Source organism: Mustela erminea, chromosome 7 (assembly GCF_009829155.1).
Source record: "Mustela erminea isolate mMusErm1 chromosome 7, mMusErm1.Pri, whole genome shotgun sequence".
NCBI lineage: Eukaryota > Metazoa > Chordata > Mammalia > Carnivora > Mustelidae > Mustela > Mustela erminea.
The window spans coordinates 85626198-85651636 of record NC_045620.1 but is presented as its reverse complement, the minus strand read 5'-3'; the positions used below and the strand labels follow the sequence as shown (position 1 = coordinate 85651636).

Genomic DNA, 25439 nt, shown 5'->3' with positions numbered 1-25439 from the left:
AGAATTAGATCATTAACATGGTTCCTTTCCAATCAAGGGTAAATCTTTATGACAAAATGTGGCTTTCTGGTTCCCCTCCTCTACCGACTATCTTCAGTTAATGTCTCAGATGTAAATATTCAAATCAATCAAACAAATATTTCTTTGGCCCTAATAGGTTTTATGCTTGGGCTCCAAATTACGGTTGAGCATAGGACACAGTTCTTTCTTTTTAGAAGCTCTCAGTCTAGTAAATAATTGATGTTGAAAAGATCCTAACCAAAAATCCCAGTGTGAGCTCTATCATGTTCCCAGCGCAGGGTGAACAGATGTTCCAACTAATGATTGCTGGGGTGGGAAGAGGGTGAGGGTTGGGGAGTTAGTTACATTTACTCACTGAGAATGCTCATTCCTTTCTGAAGGCAGCCAGCAGCCAAGAAAGAAGACAAATTCTAAATTAAAAGGGAGATCAAGCTGTGCAAGACTGCTGATTATAGTGAGAGCAGAAAGATAATGGCTGCACGAGACACTGTGTTCTAGTCCATCGTAGATGAACCAGAGGAACAGCACACCCAGGCCTGGTGACTCAGATGGGAGTATTGCTGGCCAACAGATAATAAATTAAGGAAATTAAGGGGGAAAAGGATGGATTCTGTAGAGCCTTCTAAGGCTGGCTTTTATATAAAAGGATTAAAAGTTTATTAAATGGAGATACTTTGTTTAAGTGAAAACTATAACACAGTGTTACACTGCTACTGTCCACATGGGTCAAATTTTCTACTGCCACAAGACTAAAGATTACAACAGATCCAAACATGGACTCTGTCCCCCAAAACAAGTGGACATTTTCCAGCCCCTTTTTCTTTATCCAGCCAAAAGGTAGGCCTCATCAGAGCTTCCCCCTACTTCTCCCTATCATTTAAAGAGGAGGAATGAGGGAATTTGCTGAAACCATTTCACAAGTGGGATACTAAATGTCAAAAGGTATTTATCACGGAGAGAAAGCATCCAGTGTTTTATAACCTTCCTTAACTGATCTAAAATAAATTGTTCCAATCCTAACTGTTTCATAAACAATTACCATCAAGGTATACTGATGTAACTGTGTAAAGAAATATGAAGCAGAGTCATCAAATATTGTATATTATCAAACACTGTATCTCTCTTTGCAGGAGAAAGTCAAAGCTCATTTTTTATTTTCATAATTCTAATTCCAAATGTGGCATCATACCAGCAATGTCACCTGCTACCTTACCTGTGTTACTTAAAACTGATCTGGGGGCACCTGGGTGGCTCAGTGGGTTAAGCCTCTGTCTTTGGCTCAGGTCATGATCTCAGGGTCCTGGGATCAAGCCCCGCATCGGGCTCTCTGCTCAGCAGGGAGCCTGCTTCCCCCTCTCTCTCTGCCTGCCTCTCCGCCTACTTGTGATCTCTCTCTTTCTGTCAAATATATAAAGAAAATCTTTAAAAAAAAAAAAAACTGATCTGAACTTTAGTTTCCTCACCTGTAAAACAAGAATAAGAAACCTACTGAAAGGGCTGTTAGGAGGATTGGAAATAAGACACACAAGGCACTTTGCAAGATGCAGAGAAAAAAAATCAGTAAATGGTAACTATTACAGGTTTCCCCACTACCCAGAAGTAGAGCGCTCCTATGAAAACTTTCATAAGCCAAAATGGCACAAAACAAAGAAGCAATTACTGTTAATTTATAAACAAAAACTTTTGAGAGTTCCCAGAGCCCAAAAAATAACCTCTCTTAAGCTTTTCTGATACCTTAGAATACATGTTACTAAAGGATGTACAAAATTAATTGAGATAAAGCACAGATGCTCACAGACACAGTTTAAAACTATGACACCTTGATGCTGAGATGCTGAGTGTAGCTCCGGGGAAGGAGCTTGGCGGGCCACTTCCACCGTTCCACTGCTCGGAGGGTTCACTGCCTCTCAAGGCTTGTTGCAAAATAAATGCAGAATGGTGTTTTTTCATGAAAGCAAAGATCCTCCTCAGACTTATTTCAATTAGCAAAAACAATTACTAATGTAGGTCTTTCATAAAAGTGAAGGGGTTTTGTAATCCAAACTAAAAAATTAAACAAAGAATACCTGGATCATTATTATTGACATTGTTCATATTAAAATTCTGTTATCGTTTATATATCCAATTATTTTGTTATATGCTTTGGTAAGTTTCCTCCTGAACAGAAAAGTTAAAGCAAAATGGCCCTAATTGCCTATTTTCTAGTTGTGGGTCACAGCTTTTTCGGATTTCAAAATGGTGCTGTTCTCTCATTTCTCTGTGCGTACGTAACTGGAGTTCACAACCTTAGCCTCTCCTGCCTCCCAGGCTTCTTGGGACCTTACTAAAACCAAAGTACTCTCTATCTGACTTGTTTAGATTTAGGATTTAATGTTTGTTTAAAATTAGTGTCAACCTCAAACTTTGATGGAGAGATGGGATTTAGAGACAATCCCTATTAGTGACAGGACCCAAAGAAATTCTAACAGTCCGCTATTCCCTCAGTGAATAGGGATATCATTCCTCTCCCAGGGGTTCACAATTACTGATTGGATAGGAGCGTACTTATGAATGGATCCTCGCCGGCACTGGATTTGGCACATACCCCTTCCCTGGGCCAAGTCATTACCATCATCACACCTTGACACAAATTCTTATCTTATTGGCTATTAACATAGCCTACAAAACCTCAGCCAAAAGGAATGCCAGTCTAGTTGGAAAAATAATCTAACAGTATTTTCTCATGATGGATGATGTTAAAAACACATATTTTCCCCCATTCAAATTCCATGTCTCTTCTTTGGAGATTAGCAATGCTTTCAGTCTTTCTACCTAAGAAAACATCCAGTTAGTCAAGGGGTTTGGGAGCTGGTGTTTTCCTCCCCGCATACATGCTACCCTTTCTGTTGGTAACAGCACCCAGATTTCCTTGGGAATCATGTACAGTCTCAGTGGGGTCATTACACAAGATGCCATGACTACCAATAATTCACTCACCCATCTCCTCTTGAGGGACATTTCAGTTATTCCAGTTTTTTTGTTATTATAAACAGAATGGTGATGAATAATCTTTTGGGGCTTAAGTTAGCCAAAGGGGGTTTCTGTTGCTTGCAACCACAACATATAATTTATCTATGGGAATACAGAAAATCCCCAATTATCATGTATCGTTATTTATAGATGTAATTCATTGTTCCTTATTAGGAACAAATTGTTTTACAAGTATAGGATTTCAGGAATTCCCAAGGGCACTATAGCTTACTGTTCTGCTTTCACAGAGAGAAACTAGTGCTCTCACTTTAGTTTCTGGTCATCTATCATCTACCAATTGTGGATTTAATTATAAAAGACTTTAATCAACTGACTTCTCTTTCCTTCTTAATGAGAACTGAATAGGTAGTTACCTTGCTAGTTAAAAAAAAAAAAAGTCAGGGGTGACACAAATTGCTAATAAATATTTGTGAAAATGCTCAAACTCATTAGCAATCATGGAGATGCAAATTAGGACCACAATGAGATACCGTTTATATACTAGATTGGCATAAATTAAGACATCTCATAATATTAAAGAGTGAAAATGTGGATATATTTGTTCATATATGTCACTGAAAGGAAAGCAAACTGAGAGAATCACTCGGAAGAAATGTAACAGTGTGTGATAAAATGGAATGTTCACCTGTTCTACAACCCAGAGCAATTATCAAATAAACTTTTGCCCATGTGTCTCAGGAGACATGAATAAAAATATTCATAGCAGTTCTGTTCACAGCAATCAAAAAAATAAAAATAAAAATCTGGGAAACAACTTTAATGCCCACCAGCAGGGAAAAAAAAAAAAAGTGGATGAACAAATTGTAGTATAGTCACATACTAGGAAATTAGAGGGCAAGAAAACAGACTAGAACTTCACAAACAACATGGGTGCATCTTAAATATTGAATAAAAATATCAAGTCCCAGCAGAGCATGCAAGGTGTATCATTTGTATATAGCTCAAAGAGACCATCAAAATCAAGCAACACTCTATATGGATGTATGTGTATGTGGGAGAGAGACAGAGAGAGAGGAAGGGAGAATGATTTTTAAGTAAAACAAGCAACACAAAGTTCATCCCCAGGCTTGGAGAAGGCAGAAGCACATGATATGGGAGGAGTGTATAAGCAATTACAACAAGGTTTGGTTCTATAATTGAGGGATGAATTTACACTCATTCATTTTACTATTCTACTTCATTATTTATGTGTATGTTATATTACATATATCCTCATACTGAAGAATGTAATAAAGAAAAATAAGCCAGAAGTAATAGTTTCATCCAAGGATGTTATAAGAGCCTAGGACAACGCTATAGATATCTGGGATATATTTTGAGTTTCCACTCACTCAATACCTCAATAATCTCTCTTGATCTCTCTCTCTCTCTTTCTTTTTTTTTGGGGGGGTGGGGAGGAGGGGGAACTGACTCATATGTTTTTCATAGGCCTCTTCCCAGTGAGCAGTCTGCAGCATTCTAACCACTTACTAGTCTATAAACTGAGATAAGTAGAGTGAAAAGGTAACCGATCTCTTATAATTTTGCTAGTCACACATGTTTAACGTGCACATTTTCTTCATAACGGAAGAGCCCATTTCTATCAGAACCATGAGGTTAATGTATTCTTTCCTTTCCAATCTCCCACCCCCATACACTAACCAACCCCTTTGGGAAAAAAGCTTTTATCTTATCAGAGGCCGATGCTTTGGGGATAATGCAGCAATATTTTATTATTGCTGCTAATATGTGCATGTGGCTATAGATGGAACAATAGGCAAAGAACATTGCTTTGTTCTATGAAGTCATAAACCCACATTGACCAGCTTAAATGGCTTCTTTCCTTCGACAGCTGCCTTCTCAAAGGTCTGGATATGCTGAGGTCTGAAGAGGTCTTTGGAAGAGATTCTTGCCCACAAAGAGAAAAGAAGAAGCCTGTCTAAGGCTAGTACAGCTAAAACAGTTCAAGTACCCGATTTGTAAGAGTATGGGAAAAGCCTTAGTCACTGTGAGTTTAAAAAGGTCACAAATTGTTAACAATTATATTGCCTGGGCTTAAAAAATGAGAGAAGAAATGGATTAAGTGGTCTGGCATACACAAAAATGTGTTTTTCTGGCTAAATCTTTGTCTCAGCTTCTCCTCCACTCATATCATCTGTACCTTTCACAATAAAAACTTGGACTAGAATGCTCATCCATATTTATATTATCCTGTTATGTTATGTTATGTTATGTTATATTATGTTATGTTATGTTACATTATGTTATGTTATGTTGAAAGCAACCCAATTTGCTAATAGCTTGTTGTTCTCTAGTTGTATTTCCCCCCGGCCTAATAGCATTTAATTCCATCTTAGGGTTGCTTTCTTCAGGGGATGCTGATTGAGAGCTGGACTTCAAATCTCTTCTTTCTTGGGAATAACATAAATAAGGAACAACAGCAACAACAAAGGTGAGCAGACAGTAGAAAGTGGATATTGTGTCACAGAGGCATACTAATATGAAATCACTGACTACAATCTTATAGCAAACATTCATGTAAGTTATTTTTTTTTTAAATAAATGATTATTTCCCCATAGAACCAACCCTCACTATGGCAAATTCCAATTATTTTTTTAATGCTATCCCAGATATACTGAATCAATCAGGAAAGTCCAGGTTATGCTGCAGTAACAAAAGAGACCATATATCCCTGTGACTTAAAACACAAAGGTGTAATTCCTGCACTGACTACATATCCTTCACAGGCTGGCTGAGTCCTCATCTCTATATCATCCAACTCTGGAACCCAGATGTGCAAAGCCCACATTATATTAAATGTTGCTGATGGCTAAAGCTCAGGAAAAGAGGAAGTGATAGTGGTGATTCTTGTGCAGGCTCTTAAAACTTACAACCAGAAATGATATTCAAAACTTCCTCTCACATTTCAGTGGTTAGAGAAAAGGCCAATCCTAACATAAAGGAGGCAAGGAAATAACCTATCAACTGCCTATAAGTAGAAAAAGACAAATATTTTGCAGACAGTAGACACTGAAATACATCATCTTAACAGTCCCCAGAAATGTATTCCTCACAAGCTGTAGGGTAGGCATGGCTTTTAGCAGGTTAATTTTTGGTGCTTACTAAAGCACAGGGCTAATGCTGATGAAAAAGTGTGGGCAGATGGAGACACTCCTTAAATCAGAACCCAAGTCTGGCGTTGATACTCTGATTGGATGGTTACTACTTCCAGACCCCTGAATAAGGTTCTCAAAACAATTTCATAATATGAAACCAATGTTACTGGTAATTTTAGAATTATAGCTAGTAGACTTTCCATTTTTAATATTCAGGCTAAAGTGAACATTTCCAAAAGAAATTTTATCTTCTGAATTAACATATACCAAAATATTTCAAGCTATGGGCACAGAGAAAAATTATTCATTATTTTTAAGGAGCCAAGAAAAGAAAATGTTGTAACTGGGAACTTTAAAAGATGAATGTGAAAAGCCAAAATGCTATAAATGTTCTCTATATGCCAGAAACGCCTGAACTTTCCATTTTTACTAAATTACATCTAATGTAAGCACATTTGGCCTTTTCCTTGCTTCCTCATACTATGATATTCCAATCAAACTGTTTCAATATAAACTAAATCTTGATCCAATACTATTATCTCAACCAGAAGCTCATTTTAAAGCAATATAACCTTTAATGAGATAGATGTACAATGGGTATGAGCAGTGCTATACCTAAAAGGCTGTTTCTCCAGAAAAGGAAGATATATTTAACATATTATTCTAGCATCACCTTCACATTCTACTTGCCAAGGAATTAGGGGCAATAGCCTATGTGAGTTTCCAAAGAGTAGAAATGTTCTGCTATGAACTTCTTCTCCTTCCTTCTTCTTTCTTTTATTTTCTCTCTCTCTCTCTCTCTCTTTTTTTTTTTCCTTGATTTTCCAGGAGAGAAGGGAGAGCACTGGGGCCCATGAAGTATCATTATAACCTCCCCTTGACATTGAAAGCAGAGCAGGGAAAGAAAAGAAGTTAAATCCAAACAGGAAAGACTCCCTCCAGTTTTAGTATCAAGTGCTCTCTCTCTGGGGCAGGGATCAGCAAACTTTCTCTGTAAAGAGCTAGATGGTTAATTTATTTGGCTGTGCAGGCCATGAGGTCTCTGCTACAAATATCCAATTCAGCCACTGTAGTATGAAAACAGCCATAAACAATATGTAAACAAAAGGGTATGACTCTGTTTCAATAAAACTTTATTTATAAAAACTGGAGACTCAGGGTGGTTGCCCTGGGAGACTCAGGGCAGTTAGTTAGGCATCCAGCTCTTGATCTCAGTCAGGTCAAGATCTCAGGGTTGTGAGTTCAAGCCCTTCATTGGACTCTATGCTGGGTATAGAGCTTATTTAAAAAGAAAAACAAAACAAAACTGGAAACTGGTTATATTTGGTCCATGGGCTTTAGTTTGTTGATCCTTGCTCTTGGTAAGAAATACAGCTTAATATTCAAATCTGAGATTTGGCCATGGGTCGGCCCATCTTCTCATGTTCTCTTATGTCACCCTACCACCTTAAAAAAACATAAAACAAAACAAAACAAACAAACAAACAAAAACACCTGTACCTTGCTTCTCCCTTCAAATATTGCTTTCTTTTCAGAACGATGATGGTTGTTGAGTCCTACAGGTGAAATTTCAGGAAAGAAAAGTTGTTTCCCTTTTTTTCTAGAAATTGATGTATATTTACCTATAAATCTCATCAACCAATATCACTTTTTAGCTAGTAATGTGTGGAAAGCTCTTTACTAGGTCTTGAGCCAATAAAAAGGGAAGTAGCAATCAGCCTTTGCCTCAAGCAGCTAATACTTTCGTTAGAAGTGTCATGAAAAGAGGCAACTTTGCATTTCTTTGACAGAAACATGAATGTGTGTGTAAGAACAGGTGAAAGAGGAGAAATGACAAATAGGTGTCTGGAGTTAGAAAGGTGTCCGTGATCCTTAGAAATCAGAGCATTAGGAAAGTCATAAGGCTGGAAGGGTGCTGGAGAGCCTTGGGAGAAAGCTTCATATGGAGAAGGAAGCACACACATTTGAAAAAGAGAAGGACATGACTTCTTCCCACTTCTAAATGATTTTCCAGTTAGTCTAACTTCCTTTCTCTAATAGACAAAAGTCAAAGCTTGAATTTCCCTCCATCTCCTCACCACTTTCCACCCTCTTCACTGCTCCCCACCCCAACTCCAAAGAGGAAAGTCCCTGATGTGGATCTCGACCAATAGCACTGCTATGTCCCAGCACCAAGGGGCAGGGGGAAGTGGGGGGGAGTGGAAGGTAGGGATGGGGTGAAGAGTCTTCCAGTGTGACTAGAAAAGATCTTTACATCTCAAGAGTACCTGTGGCACACACCCATTAAAACCCCACATTTGACTATTGTTCTTTGTCCCGGCTCTCCCTCTCTTCTCCCTTGGGGCTAATGTGGTAAGAAGGGCATGGCATTTCTTCCATATTTAAGGAGATAGCTCTAACCTCTGTTCAGATTAAGATCCCAGAAAATAGAGGCACTGGTCAGACCATTAAGTCTGTCCTGCTCTATATCAAAGCAACATCTGAGACTTATGTGGAAAAGTCCAACACACCAACATGAGAGGTTCCATTCAGTGGTCGGTATGAGGCAAAAGCTTATATATGTGCTATAGACTGAAGTTTTGTGCCTCATCCAAAAGTCATATGTTGAAGTCTAGCCCTCAGGGTGATGGCATTTGACCTATGGGAAGAGATTAGTGCCCTTATAAAAGAGACCTCAGAGAGTTCTTTTGCTCCCATTCTGCCATTTAAGGACACAGAAAGAAGACAGCCATCTTTGAATCAGGAAATAGGCTCTCACCAGACACTGAATCTGCAGGCAATTGACCTTGGAGTTCCCAGTCTCCAGAACTATGAGAAATAAACGTTTGTTGGCAAAGTCACCCAGTCTATGGTATTTTTGTTATAGCAGCCTGAACAGACTAATGTAGTATTTAGTTGAATTTTTGTCTAGAATCTCCCCCCAGAACATCTCTCTTGAGCAGAAGTTTCTATCCTTTTCAAAGCAAAGATCAAAGATCCCTGTTTCATGCAGATGTGTTCATACACAAGGCAGAAGATCTCAGCCTGTTTGCTTGATTAGGTTAATAGCATGAAGTGTGACTATGACACTGAATGACAGGGAGAATTCTCAGCTGTGCCACCTCCCAGCTGTGCAAACTTGGAGAAGGTAATTAACTTTTCTGAGTTTCCAAATCTTTGTCTCCAAAATAAGCATTACTTGGTCTATGCACTTTACAGGACTGTTAGTAGGATTAACTAAAAGAATGGTTGCACAAGTATTCTATAAATGGAAAAGCTATTTATAGTATGAAGATGTTATAATCACTATTATGATTGACATTAGAGATTTTAATCAAACTAGAAGATAATGATTTTTTCTCAAGCACTGAGTAGAGTACCCCTAAGCCAACATTAATGGTCCTAATAGATCAGGATAGCATTTATCAAACCAAGACTCTGCAGATTATGACTCCATAAGACCGAAATGGTTATGCCATTAAAAGGGTATTCCAGATGATTCTAGAAATAGGACAGTGGTAGTAGCAGCCTAGCTGCTAGATCTTCCATAATCCCTAAAATATTGGCACACCGATTAAACAGCAAAACCCAAACTCATAAAGTAAGAACAAAACTAGATAGTAAAGTATTCCCATAAAACTCAAAATAGAAGCATGCAGAGATAAACCACCAACAGGTACAGAACAGCATGGTATCGCATCTATGCAGGTAAAAGCAGGAGGAAGCAATGGGGTGAAGAGAAAGCTGAAACGGTGACTAGGTATTCACAGAAAAGTTCACAGAGCCAAGAGAACAGCAGCTGGATCTGGGAAGGATTTTGCCCACTTAGACAGTCTTGAAACTGACTTTTCATGACTTCCTTCCCAGACAGAACCCCATACTGAAGGGTCTAGAAGCAGAATCAAATTTGAGCATGTCAGGAATGATAGAGAGGAAGAAAATGTGGTATAGGTAAAAATGGGGAGGTAAGCAGGAATCTTTGAAGACAGCCACCATATTTTTTAAAACTACATAAAAACAACAGCAAAGATGGATATGTGAAGCTTGAAAAGCTCTCTGAATCAAGCAGCCTTATAAAACTAATTTCACATTAAAAAGATCCACAGAAAAATATTCTACACAAAGTTAATATCAGAAAAAGAACAAACAGCAGAATATTACTATTGCAGAAAATAAAAGCATGCCAGAAAGACATATTCAAAATATAGATCAGAACTGTAGTATCCTATTCCTAAGTGAACTAAAAGACATTAAGGAAATGAAAGAAAAGGCATGAAAGAAAAACATAAGCCAGAATCAAAACTCAGAAATGAGATGATAAACTAAAAAAAAAAAAAATTAGAATTTTTTTTTAGTTAAAAAATTTTTTTGAAATATTGAAGAGTAAACTGTGTTTAAAATGACTGATTCCAGGAACATGGAAGGAAATACAGAAGATCAGATCAGAAACTTGATATACAGAAAGCAAGACAGTTCTCCACGATTCGCAGCCATGCCCAAAGGTCTCAAGACAAAACTGGAAGAGAGTTTTGTAGCCAGAGATTCAACAAGTTGAAGTTCAATAGTATTAGAACCGTGATGAATTAAAATCCATCAACTACGTTTTAACGCATGAGCTCATAAAGATATTTGCCCAATGAAAACACTTTAAGTTAGAAAATTGGGGGAAAGCTGAGTAAAACAGATTTTTTTTTTCCCCTATGGGACTTCTCAGAGCTATTAAAATGTGTTGTATATCTTTGAAACAGGAGATACACTGAATGCTATCAAGTCTAAGACTTGCATTTGTTTTTTACACTTTAACATCTGTGAAATTGGACTGCATCTTCCAATCAATGGCATGACATAATTTAATTAGCAATGCTTTTTCTTTCTTAGTAGTACATAAAATAATGGTGCATCTTACAATCAAAGCTATCTTAGATTCTGTGAAATACAATAGCATGCTTCCCTTTCCATTCCTTCTATTGCCAGTATTTTTTCCAAAGCACACATATTAATGGATCTGTGCTCAAGAAATGTTATATTTGAATAAAGGTACAGATCACATATTTGCCCTCAAAATCTCGCAAAACTCCTCTAACATACAAACATTTTATTTCTCCGCCTGGAAAAACACGTTTACTTTTGGTAGCTTACCTGTGACAACGCTGAGCACATCTCCCGCTCCACTGTGGGCAATGACTTCATCCTAAGTATTTTCTTAACTCATCCCAAGCCTAAGCAGCCTTTTATAGGTAGTTATTTTTTCTTGACTAGCTGGTGCAATTAATTTGCTGTTGTGATTTCCCTTAAAAGAGATGTAATGAAAATTTTGGTTTCATCTTCTTTCTTTTTAAAAATTTCTATTACTCTAGGGTCTAAGAGGACTGGAGTAATGTAGTCTCAAATGATACCGGGGTTACATGGTCCAAAATACATCTCCTCTCACAAGGCCACTTTGACAATGCTGGAGAAAGCTTATCCTTATAGAGAGGCCACTAAGTTCAGATTTAGTGGATTCATAACAGAAGAACAAGATAGACATTTTCAGCTAGAAACCCAGCTTATACAAAAATAGGGTAATAAAAACCAAAGCTCCGACACACAGCCCATGATTATAGAAACATGACGAATAGATCACCAAGGAAGCTGACCGCCACCACCTCCTCACCTCTTCACCACACTCATTAGCTGCTGACAGCTGTGTGGGCATTGGTGCCAGCGACAGGGCCACTGTGGAAACTATTGAAGCTTTTTCTTTCAGGTCACTTCTAGAAAGTCACTGAAGAAGAAGGATCTTTTTCCAAACCACAAAACTGAGTCAGACAACATGTACCCAGCATGAAGTATGGACTACTACCACCGATTTCTGCTTCCGGCACTGTAAGGAGGAGATCATCTTAATTCTAGGTCATCTAGGAAGCAAGAATGAAGAGCCAGATACATGGGTGGATGGGTGGGTGGATGGAATGATGATAGTTAGATAGATAGATAGATAGATAGATAGATAGATAGATAGATAGACGGACGGACAATTGCTGTACGTATATGTCTGTATAATAGTTACAGGTGTATCCTTCTCTTATTCCTGTTCCATCAAACAGCTCTGCCTTTACTCCCTGAGGAGTAGGTTGGTTGAATACAACCAACTCCAGAGGAAAATTTTCTCTTTGTCCCTCTTTTTCTCTCTCCCTCTCCCTCTTTCCTCTCCCCTTTCTGATTCTCTTCAAACTAAAAAAAGTGGGGGAATGAATGGCATTAAGAGTTTGAAACAAATGGTCAGAGTTGGTGGGAGGACAATTGTTCCTGTTCTTTCTTTCTACTTCAGGGCTTGCTCAAAAAAAAAAAAAAAATGTAATCCTTTATTTTGGGGGTGGAAAATGAAATCGTACAGTGAATAAAATGTGTAAACAGAGAAATGATACTGGAAGTAAGAGTCCCAAGTTTGAGTTCTAATTCCAATTTTTCATCACAACTTAGAAGTCTGTTGAGGTAAAGAAGCCTAAGTATGCCCTGGGCAACACAATGACCCTTTTTGTCAAGAGCACACAGCTCCCTCCAGATGGCTTCACAACACTTGTCAGAAATCATCTTGGGATCCCTATGTCTAAAGTGGCCTTATGGACTCATGAGAGTTGGCCATGCAAATGGAGAGCAGTGAGGTAGCCTAAGTCTGCCCTGCAGCAACAAGATGTCCCCAATGCACAACCCTGGGAGCCAGCCCAGGGTCATTGGAATGGACAATTCCAGAGTCCCATGTACCCAGATCATGACCTAGAAGTCTCCTAAGCATCACGGACAGAAGGAAGAAGGCAGTTCTCACTCTCTTTTTTCCCATCCTGCTTTCAAATGAGCATTACCTTACAATGTGAGTGATATTTTAGTGTCTATGTATGAGTATACTTGCCAGGGTTTGCTGTCATTTACTGACTGTAGAAACAATGCCCTATACCTCTTCATATCACCTAATACAGTCCTACACACATTAGCAGGCACAAAAAAAAGTCCATGTAAGTAATCGTTGATTTTAGAACTCTATTCCAAAATTGCCTAGATGTTTTTGCCTATAGTGGGTAAATTTGTACCCTATACATGAATGTGTAGAAGACCACAGATATTTTTCATCCCACCCGCACTGCTTGGTTAATATGTATACTCTTAATTCCCCGGAATCACCTTCTTGCTAGACTCATGCCCAATATGCTGTGGGACTTGGGTTGTCTATTTTTCCCATCAAGATTCACAGAGTTATCTGGTAGTTTACGAGCCTTTGAAATTGGACAGTTTCAGTTATGCAACAGTCCCAAATACATGAGTTTATGTACCAATAAGAGGAGCTTATGGTTTCTATATTTTCTGATTTCACAACATAGTATACTGGTTTCAATGAGTAATTTTTGGTTTTTACCAAATTTGTCTTTTACTTAAAGCTTCTTTATATATGAAACTCTAGAGAAATGTTTGTGGGAACAGAAATGTGCCAGAAAACTCAACCATATAAATGAAAAAAGAAACAAACCATCATGCTGATAGGAAAAGCACATATTTATAGGTTGACTATCTGACTGGAAAGCAGAAATAAAGTAAAAATGTTCAAGATAAATCTCTGCATTTTGGACACTGGCAAGCCAATTCCCTATTACCAACATTTATGGGGATTTTCCTTTTCCTAATAGTTACAGAATATCAAGACACTGAGACAATTTTTCCTTCACGAAGTAGAATTAGCTTTCCATCCTCCTCCTCCTCCCCCGTATTAGCCATCTCCCCAGCGGCTACACACAAGAACCATTTATATTTACATTAAAAATGATTTGGCCTATGTACACTGCATTGTTTGACAGGAAAGATGGATGTTCGCTTATAATTAAGTTTCAGCATAAATGACATCATTCAGGAAGATAAGAGTTCCCTTATTCCCTCTCTGCTGGTTTTCTCATAGGATGTGGTGGGTTGTATGAAGACTCCAATGATTTTTCTAGGCCTTCTCATCAACAAACAGTTCTGCAGCCATTCAGTTACCTCTGAAAATCTGGAGGGAATTTTCCCTGTCTAATTCATCATATCTCATTCATATCTCTTGTTTCTTTGCTTTTGAAAAAAAAAGGGGTATAGAGCCCTGCCACTTGATATATGGTCTGAAGCAGCATAGGCATCTTGTAGAAGTTTACTAGAAATGGAGGATTCTGGACCCTCAGACCTATGGAATCAAAATCTGCATTTAAAAAAGATCCCCAGATGATTTTTCTACATACGACAGTTTGAGAAATGCTGGGCAGAACACACATAAATAGGTACAACAGGCAGCTTTGTGGAAAAGGTTCATTGTTTGAGGTTTTCTCTGTCTTTAAGCATCAAGCTTGGAGGACTAGGTTTTCAAACTCTCACACATCCCTTTCCCCTACAATAGGAGGAAACCTATAAAATCATTTTTTTCCTTGTATACATCTCACCTTACTCTGTATGCATAACCTAATCTTCCCAACCAAGTTATAGGGCAGCAACCATATAAAAATAAATTATTCCATCTTTATTGTGTATTTTAAGAATTTTTATTTATTTATTTGACAGACGGAGATCACAAGTAGGCAGAGAGTCAGGCAGAGAGAGTGGGGGGAAGCAGGCTCCCTGCTGAGCAGAGAGCCCGATGCGGGGCTCGATCCCAGGACCCTGAGATGATGACCTGAGCCGAAGGCAGAGGTTTAACCTCCTGAGCCACCCAGCTGCCCCCCACCTTTATTGTGTATTAAATACATTTAAGACATTATACCAGATATTAAAGATGGTATTACAGAGATATATAAAAAATATCATCCCGGCCAAGAATAAGGATTTGTTTGTTTGTTGTTTGTTTGTTTCCCATCCTTTATCATCCTGGAACTATAAACTCCAACAAAGCAGAGATCATGTTTTTCACTGTTGTACCTGCAGCTCCTTCCACATATACACAAGAGAACTGAAACATGTCTACACAAAGCACATCAATGTTCATAATAGCATTTTTAATAATAGCTAGGAAGTAGAAATACAAACACCCAAACATCAAATAATACAATACAAACAATACAAACATCAAATAATAAAAGATTAAAGAAAATATTGTGTATACATAGAGCGTAATATGGCATAAGTGAATAAAATACTGACACATGCCACAGGATGGATGAACCTTGAACATTTTGCACTAAGTTTAAGAAATCAGACATAAGAAACCGCATATTGTAAGATTCCATCCATAAGAAACCTCATATTGTAAGATTCCATTTACATTAAATGACTAGGATAAGTAGCTCACGTGGACAGAAAGTAGATTAATGGCTTTCAGAGGCTTGGTTGAGCGGGGAATGTGTGTGGCTGCTAACAGTAACAGAGTTTCTTCTGGGAGTGACGAAAATATTCTGGAATTTTAGAGTGATAATGGCTGTGAAACTTTGTGAATTTACTAAAACCCACTGAACCCACCCACTTTAAAAGGGTGAATTTTATGATATATGAATTATATCTCAATTTAAATAAAAATGTGTGTGACAAAAACATAAACAATCACCCCTTTTAAAATTGTTTACTTTGTTTTAAAAAAAATGGCATCTCATTCATTCATTTTATTCTTTTATGGTACATTCCTTGAGGGTACATTACCAAAACAGACAGATGATTCAAGATATTGGTGAAGGACCCTAACAAGTCCTTTTGTGAGAAAGTTGATTTCCAACTTTTTGTTATCAAGGAAATTGCGGGAACAACTAATCAAGTTATCAGATAGAAATAATTTTTGATGATAAATCACAATATAATTTTCAATGTAACTCAGAATAATTTCAAGGAACTGAATGGACACCATTACAAAATTCTCTCTATATGCACCTACTTGATTATGCAAATATGTTTTTTCAGAATTTACATTTATTATCATGAAAAATAGGAACAAGATGAAATCTTCATCATTCTGTAATAATATTCTATAATATATGAACAAATTGGAAAAAAGCTCTATCCATTTCATTAAGAGATGTTTCCAATAAATTTTACTCTTACCTTTAATAATATTTTAAGCTTTAAAATATATTCTAATTATTTTCAATCAGCTAAATACCACAGGTATTTGTAATGTTAACTCAGAATATATATTTTAATGCTTAAAACCCTATGATTATAGGACATTTGACAAAACAATAATAAAGCTTCAATTTATGTGTATATTTCTGTGACAGAATTATGATTGGATAATCAATAAAAGGCTTTAAATCATAAAACAGTACCCATACAAAATTCCAACTGTTAAAGAAGAACTTATTCATGCATTTTTAAATAAAATAAAATTTAGATTTTATTATATAGAGAGAAAAAAGGTAAAAACTTTTACAAAACTTTTTATTATGAAAAATTTCAAACACCAATATCTTTAGCCCGAGAGATAAGGGCTTACTTAGATTATAAGACCATATGCGTTTAGAAATTACTATAAGGATTTGACCCAGAAGGTTTCTTTAAGAAGATAATCACAAGGTACAGGAGAAAGATTCCAAAACAAGCATAACAAGGAAGAAGAAAAGACCCATCCAGGGTGTGTTATCAAATGGATCACACTGGGGGGTCCATTAGGAACCCTCTGAATTTCCATGTAAGATGCACTCTGGAATCATCCAGCAGTTTTGTCCCCCATTAGTAAAGAATTATCCCATGGAGTGTGAATTTTCTCACACTTTCAAATTTGTTCATGCATCAGAGTGATGTGCAAGGTTTCTGTAGATGTTCTTTGTGGCAGGAGAGATGCGTGGTTCAGCTGAGGCCTGGTACTGCTCCTGGGATTACTGTGACAATGGCTAAGGCAAACCCAAAGCATGTATGGAAGGCCTAGGAGATTACCAATGCACAAACTAAAGAAAACAGAATGCTGTAATGAACATCAAGATGCCCAGTCTCCAGCAATGACAGTTATCTTCCTTTATCTATATCTCCATCTGTATCTTTATCTCCTGCTGAAATTTGATGTAAATCCCAGAAATCATGTCATGTCATCTGCATATATTTCAATAGAAATCTCTAGAAGATAAGATGTCTCTCTCTTTCTATCTCTTTTTTTTTTTTAAGATTTTATTTTTTTATTTGAGAGAGAGAGAGAGCAGGAACGGGAGGGAGAGGCAGAAGGAGAAGCGGGGTCCCCACTGAGCAGGGAGCCGGGGTGGGGCTTGATCCCAAGACCCTGAGATCCTGACCTGAGCTGAAGGCAGACAGCTTAACCGACTGAGCCCTCCAGCCCCCCTTAGAAGATAAGGACTCTTTTTTGGCAAAACTCCAAGTGTTAGATTGTCTTTTCCCTGAATTCTTGAGAGAGTATATTATTTTACTTATAACCATCTTTTGACTGTCCTTTTCTGGATTTTTGAGATTAACAACCCAGTCTCATCAAAGAGTGGTGCCTTAAAATCCAATCTACATTCACCTATGGCTTCATTTGACTTAGCCTGTTAGTTGCAGGGGGAGAAAAGGCAAAAGACACAAAACACACAATGACAATGAAACGAACAACAAAAAACTCACTTCCAAAGTAGACACTTGGAAAGGAAGAGATATAAAAGTAAAAATATCATGGGCTGCATTCCCATTTTTCCCTACCAAGAGATCTATGTACCAAAAATTATATAATCAAAGTAAAATTTTAATGAATTACGATGCATTCTAGGATTATCTGGTGCCTATGTTGACATATGTCTAACTTTTGCTTTCTGTACCAGGCCATCAGCTTCCCTCTGGAGGTACATCCAACTACCTATTAGGGATAAGAGCGTGTGTTCACTCCAAGTTTAGAACCCACTAATGCTCCATAGGTATAGGGTTACAAACCAACTTGAATCTTTCGATGTTCAACTTGGTTTGTTCTTGGCAAACCTCAAAAAACTTAACGGGGCTCAAAAGATTTCTTGGACATGGACTTTAAGAAAAAGTATTTTGATGAGTAAAGCATAAATGGACCAGAACCCATATGGATCAAATTTTCCTCAAAATGCATATGGGTTTAATAATTAATGGAAAAAGTGCTTCTAGTATGCATTTGGGGTTTTATCAAACCCCAGATATTTGGGGAAAAAATAGTTTGATAGGTTCAAAGAACCCAGACTCTGATTTGATGCACCCACATTAATATCTCAGTGTTGCATAAAAATGAGAACTATTTAGGTGTAATGGAAAACAGAGGCAGAACTTGTTCAAAATTATGTGAATGGAAGAAAATAACGTAATGCTACAAAGTTCATCATTGTTCATATTTATTTTCATAAATCCTCCTTTTGAGAATTTCCAACAATCTTTTAACTATACTCTATCTTAGCATATTAAGGGTTTTGAAAGAAATTATTGATTGCAGCTAAAAAAGAAAAAGAAAGTGAATGAGATCCTTTGAGATGCATAACATGTCATGAAGTGTTCTAAGTTATTTGCAAATGTTTCTGCCAGTATCAATAAATCCCTAAAATTACAGGATCAACTGCATTAATTAAAGAATATTTCAATGTATTTAGAAGTCCCTGAAAGTTGTATTTTTTGAATTCACAGTAGTGGTGCTGTGTGTCTTAGCAAAATTTAGTTTTATCTCTTTTCCAACAAAGCAATTATGTTCAGCTTCAGGGACCTTTCTCAGCAGAACCTGAGTATTTAAACTTTATGCACATTCAGTATGTTTATATATCCCAAAGAACTCCCATAACTTTGAAGCAATTTATCTAATTTCCATTGAGTACATGAGTCCTCTACAACCGTAAATAAAAATAGCACTGTGTTTTCTTTATGTAGGCTTGTATGTATATAAAATAATGTTAAAGCATTTTTTCCGACAATGAACATGGAAATGTAACCTAGCTTTCAGGTAAACTTGAGTAAGATATGTCAGACCAATGAAATGCATTCTTAATTATCTCACCCTTAAACTCCTTAAGAAGCTACCGAAATTTTTGAATTCTTGAATTTTGAGCCATTTTATGTTTAGTTTAAATGCTGCACAGGATAGTAGTGATCTATCCCTTTCTTTTCTACCTATACATCTATAAAAAGTGACATAAACTAGATACTTTATTGCCGCATTGAAGACACTGAACCAGAAGAACTTTCTTAAGAGACAAAATACTTTCATAATGAAAGCTAGAAATTTAGATTTTGTCCTTGTTACTGTTTGTTTGTTTGTTTATATTACCATCTTTCCTAACAGAAGCAAAGCTGGGTGTCTTGTGAAGGACTCTCTCACTTCCGTGACTCCGCCAGCAAGTCAGCCATGACAAACTTCAAGAAGTGACTCCTCAAAAGGGATTTCCCTAAAGATGGAGGAAGAGCTCCACGACTAAGACAACACCGTGTTCCAAGCAGACACAGCCGCTCAGAGACATTTATGGATGAGCCATAAATGGAATTGAATGCTATCTCCACTCCAATTTTTCTTCCTCCTCATACTCCAGCACACAAAAAAACTATTGTAGAAGGCAGCTGTGGAGGTTGCCAGAAAGCCAGCAAAGCCGTATTAACGACATGACCCTTTATGATACACGTTTATTTATATTCAGTGAAGTAGGTTACTGACAATTTGGCCATTAATTTGCTGTTTATAAATCGTATTTTCCTTGTGTAGTAACCACAAGACTTTGACATTCACAGTTGTGCTGAAAGAAACAAGTTTATTAAAGAAGGCGAAGGAGGGAGAAAAGATCAGTCCTTTAAAGTTCACCAAATTGCACATGTCAACCACTAAGTAAGATTCTGGACTTGAAAAACAGCAACACGCCTAGTGACGGGGGAAAGAGAAGGGAACGCGCTGCGGGTATTCAATTCTCGTGTAGAAAGGGAATCAGACGGCCAAAAAAAGTCTAAGTACTCCAGCCCTTAAAGAAATATAATCCGGAGTTTATATCAGATGGTTTATGGGAGTTTATTGGAATATACAACAGGGTTCATGTCGTGTGTCACAAGGTGACGCCTGTTCGCTGGTGATTTACAGGCTCCATGTGCCGGCATTACTGTAATTTATAGAACGCAGATGGTCCCGGGGTGCCCCGCTGACTTGTAGCTGAATCGGGACCTAAGCCCCATGTGTCATCTGCTCTGGGTACCTCAGGCTCACTTCCCAAAATTACGTGCCAACACATCTCTGTTCTTAAATGGAAGATTCCAGAGACCCTTACCTGGGAACAAATGTAACTTAAAAATATGCAACTGCGGCTGAGCTGGGGAAAGGAGGTAGGATGCTGTAGTTGGTCCTCTCTGCCCAAAGAAAGCCAGTGTCAGTCTCTTACCTTCCTTGGGCACTTTTAAGAAGTTTGTCACCACTATATTGTTAACAGGGAAACAAGATGCTGCTTTCTTTCCTGAATGCGTCCCAACTCTGTATCTCTGCTAACCGTCCCCCCTCCAAAAATTACTTAAAAAGAGAAAAGGAAGGCTAAGACCTTTAAAATTTTTTTGCCTGTTTCCGCTATAGACTGCCAAAAAGCCTCCATCCCTAGCCACCTTCAAAACTATTGTAGAATTGTGTCTTTATTACAGAACCTCTTTATTACCCTCAAAGGATATGGTTCAGAAAGACGGTGTAATAACGTGGGACGGATGTTTACAGAATCTAATGTAAATGGATTGACCTTTCAAAAGATGGTTTTATCAGCACTTTAATTCACAAATTAAGGCACATGCGTTGGTTTTGAACTCGCTTTCAGTCCCTTTATTTGAAGTTTCCAGCACTCCTTGTTCTGACGCTAACATATTTCATAGCACGTTGGAATCTCTGTTGGCCAAGGGGCTGTTAGAAAAGAAAGGACCCTTGAAGTTCCCTTCGTGCTGCTCAGACATCTCGCTTTGAGCTCTTTATGGAGAAATTGAGTTCAAGGATCTGGCAATCACAAACATGTGCCTTATTAACTTGTTCCAGCATCTTCATACACTGCCACCAAAAGGCTCCCATTTCTCCTTGCCTGCCAGCCCCTCACAGTCCTAGGGATGGCAGGAAGCACAAGAAGTAGTACTTCCAGCACATTCTCCCACACATCAGCAGGAAACACAGGACCCTAACTCCAGAACAGCACTATCCGATAAGGAAGAGCACAACCCCTGCCTGTAATTCTCAATTGTCTACTAGACACTCCCAAAAAAGTAAGAAGAAACAGGTGAAATGAAACCAACATGTTTGACACAATCGCATATATTCGAAAAAATTTTCATTCAATAAGTAATCAATATTTAAAATATCACTGAGATCTTACTTTTTTTTTTTTTTTTTCCTCTATGTCTCCAAACTCTGACAAGTACTTTACATGTAGGGCACATCTTAATTCAGACGAGGCACAGTTCACATGCTCAATAGCTACCTGGCTGGTGGCTACAGTATTGGGTAGCGTACTTCCAGAACATTTCTCTGATGAAGAAGTTGATCTAGAAAAACTGAGACAAGCAATAACTCTTGTGACTTTGTCCAGAAGAAGTAGCCATATATACATGCTTTAATACTTTTAAAAACATGTAGGTATGCAGTAGGTATGACTATGTACTGTTTTCTTATCAAGCAAAAGGGGCAGGTTTGGGGGAGTCTGAGAGGAGAGCCAGGAGGGCTGTAATGGAAATAAAATTGACAGCCTCTCAAAACTCAGGTGGCACTTTCCTTTTCCAGTTAATTACAGTTTTAATTACATGGCTTCTTGCGACTCCTTGATACCTAATAAACCAGACTCTTTGGGGCAGCCAAGTTGGGTTTTACTTGAACTGCAGGTGTAAGACTCAGCATGAAACATAAATCAACTTCTTAAACATGCTCCCAGGGTGTGTTCAAGCTTTTTCTTCCTGTTTGCTTGTAAAATCACATCTTTTCACCATTGTTGGTAAAGAAGTGATTGAAGCAGCTATGAGTTGAATAATAGCTTTGTGTTTTTGACTCACTTGGCCTGGCATAAAACATTTTGCCTCTGATGAAATGGAAGAGGAGAATACAAGATGGGTTTTTTTTTCCCCCTCTTTCAGTCTTATGAATAATATATACTCCTAAATATTGACCATTTCATTTAAGAAAATAAATACCTGTTAGGGAAAATAAAAATGAAGGCCCTGGGAATGCATTAGGATTTCTGGTTTGAGTATTTGGAACCCATGAGATGATGGGGAGCTGGATTTATTCTGGGCGAGAGCTGCGTGAGGTCAGTCTAGTTCAAACCCTGTAGAGCATGGGCCTGGAGGGGTGGGGGCAACGGGGGGGGCGGGGCTCTGCTGCAACAGAAAACAGGGAGGGAGAGAAGCATTCTTAAAGTCCTCATTGGCTAGAAAACCAGCGGCATATGATGGCATTATGAGCAGCTTGCAATTTAGCTTCAGCAGCAGGAAAATCTGCACTTGATCAACTCTGCCATAACTAGTAAACGTCACTATGGTGAATGTGGATTTCAATGGAAGGTTTTGCAGTGCCTAGTGATAATTCTGCCGGTCTCCCTCCTCCCCTCCTCCTCCCATAAAGAGAAAGTGCAACATATGGTATTTGCATGTTATCACAAAATATGAGATACTGGGTGAAATAAATTACGTGTGAAGGGGGTTTAGCCCATAATTTCTAGTAATTTCAAAAACATGAAAATGGCTTTTGAAGTAGGAGAGAGGGTCTTTCTCCTTGGGGAAAACTTCAAAACACATCACACACTATATAAACACAAATGCGTTTACCTTGCCTGGGCCTCCCTTTTTTTCTCCTTGGAATTCTGGCTAATTGTCAGTGATGTTTGTGTTCTGACAGGAGGTTTCTTTCTCAGACCTGAATTATTTGAACGCAAGCTCTCTGATAGGGAAATTCTATGGTGAGTAGGAAAGTTTGAGGGGGAGCGCTTGTGGGGGAGGATTGGGGAGGAAAGGAAGTTGCTGCACAGGAATTATAATCTTTTTATGAAAGAAGACCCAAAGTTGATTCATGGTCTGTGGCTCCTCCCAGGTTCTCAGCAATAATGCTAAGTCTTGAAAAGATGTTTTTCTTGTCTCTGAGTGGTCTCTACTTGTTCTTCTCTTCTTAACTTTCACAGCTCTCTGCCTGGAGATGCAATGAACAGATCAAACTCATAGACCCAGATTAGCAGTCATGATGCAACCCTTGGAGAGTCTGCATAGCTGGCTCCTACTGGCCCCTTAACCATGGTCACATTTTGGAAATACGTCCAGGATGAGTGTATGGGTGTATACAAACTCTGAGCTGGAAAGTACTTTGTTTTTATGTTAGCAATGAAGACCTAAAACCTGGCATTCATAGGTATTATTGTAACTGCAGCCCCAGAAGTCACTAGCTGTCAGAGTTTCTGTTCATCTTTCATTTAAAATTAATGCTTAATACTATGCACAATAGTTGATTAATACGAATTTGCCAAGTCTGCTCTACTTCAAAGTCCAGAGGATAGGCGAACTGCTTGAAGCACCCAGCCTAGCACACAGTCAGTGCTCAGTAACTAGTGGCTGAGCAAATAAATGAATTGCAGTGGAGTTAAACTCCTCCATCTTCTCTGGACAGGTGAAGAAAGAGAGAGCATCCAGGAAAACTGGGTCCAGTAACGTATCATTAAAATGCTCATCAAGTTGTGGGGGGAAGAAATGGCTGAGAGACCCAAAGTAGACCTCTCTGAATTCCTCAATCTCTCTTCTCAGCCAGGGCACCTGGCTGCCCAGAAATTCCAAGATTGATTACCCTTGAATGCCAAAGACATCATCCCTGAAGCAGTGGGATGGAGAGCAGAAGGAAAGGATCATCAGGAAAAATGCAACATGGTAATCACTACGATAGCCCATGAGAGCTTAAAAAGCACTTTCAAAGAATTTTTTTCAGTTAATCTACATAAAAATTTTGTGTTGAACCCATTATCTTCATGGCAAAAGAGGACGCTGAGGTTCAGAGAAATGAAGAACCTTGCCTAAAATCACAATGATAAAAAAAAATCCTTGCTATCCAAGTTCTGAAACCAAGGAGACTGAATCCTTTCTTAAGTTGTGTTTTTAAAAATCAATTAGTAAAAAATCTGGGTACCTGGGTGGCTCAGTCTGTTAAGTATCTGCCTTCAGCTCAGGTCATGATCTCAGGGTCCTGGGATCGAGTCCCACCTTGAGTTCTCTGCTCAGCTGGGAGTCTGCTTCTCCCTCTCTGCTCGCTCGCTCTCTCAAACAAACAAATAAATAAAAATCAACTAGTAAAAAGTCAATTAGTGAAAATATCTTTGTCTCAGTCAGATCCTCAATTTCTACCCCCAGGGCAACTATTATCTAGGTTCTTTTGTATTCTTAAAGAAATTTAAGTGTATATGTAAGCATACACTCACACACATACAAGTACGGGCATGATAGCACATTCCTCTGAACAAAGCTTTCATTTATAGAAACTGTAGCTGGGTGAGTATTTATATAAAGGTTCCCATCAAGTACGAATCTCCATCATTGTATTATATTTTACAAATATAATGTATTTTTCCATTTCCCCTTTAGTGGGTATTTAAGTTGCTTATAGAAATTGACATTGTTAACTATGCTGAAATGAATGTAAAATTAGAAGATGACACTGCAGGAAGACCTGACAAGGTAGGATTGTGTGTTGGAAAGAGATCCAGTGCAACATTAGGGCACCTGGGTCCTGGTCTTAATAAGGTCTGTGATAATGAAGCCTCTCAACGTCTAAATGACCTCAGAGACCTCCTACCTCCTCCAAAATGGGCTAGAGGGTAGGTAACGTTCTCCAGTCATTAGATTTATTGGTAGTGCTTTCATTGTAATTAACACCATAGAGGACGCCATAGTCGTTCATCCACGCCCCCTCGCTTGGATATCCACATCACCTCTTTACAGCGTCTATGTTTGGGGGGAAGCTGACATCAAGGCCTAAATGTGACTTGGGCCCAACTTCATCAATATAATCCCTTCCCCTAACTACAGTGTTCAGCTCTGGGATGGGTATAGACCAAGTTGGATCACAAAGACACAGAAAGATCTGGGAAAGAGATTTCTCACTCTATTGAGATTTCCTGGAGGGGAAAACATGTAAACCCAGAAAGTGTTCGTGGCCATCTGCCAAGACTCCAAAAATGCCAGCCTTGGGATAAAGTTAACAGCAGAAGGGAAGGATGGAGAGAAGAACAGTTCTGTGGACTTTGGTGATATTCTTAAACCACTGAGACAACCCAGCCTGAAGGCTTGCCCCATTTTGCTTTCTATTTACATCAGCCAATAGGTCTAAGTCTTTATGGTTAAATTTGAATTATAGTTTTCTGTTACATTCAATTTAAGGCATCTTAAGAAACAGGAAATTAAGTATCAATATAGATGCTGGTGTAAGCACACAGTTGATTGATGTT

General features: G+C 38.3%; 1 long non-coding RNA gene across 1 annotated transcript in view; it reads left to right on the top strand.

The window, feature by feature from the left end:
- Positions 1 to 4963: 4963 nt before the first annotated feature.
- Positions 4964 to 25439, top strand: part of LOC116595673 — a 44335-nt gene continuing 23859 nt past the window's right edge. The window contains exons 1-5 of the long non-coding RNA XR_004287813.1: positions 4964 to 5038; positions 5403 to 5482; positions 11873 to 11991; positions 19310 to 19666; positions 23753 to 23868. This is a non-coding gene — a long non-coding RNA (uncharacterized LOC116595673). The remainder of the gene's footprint in view (positions 5039 to 5402; positions 5483 to 11872; positions 11992 to 19309; positions 19667 to 23752; positions 23869 to 25439) is intronic.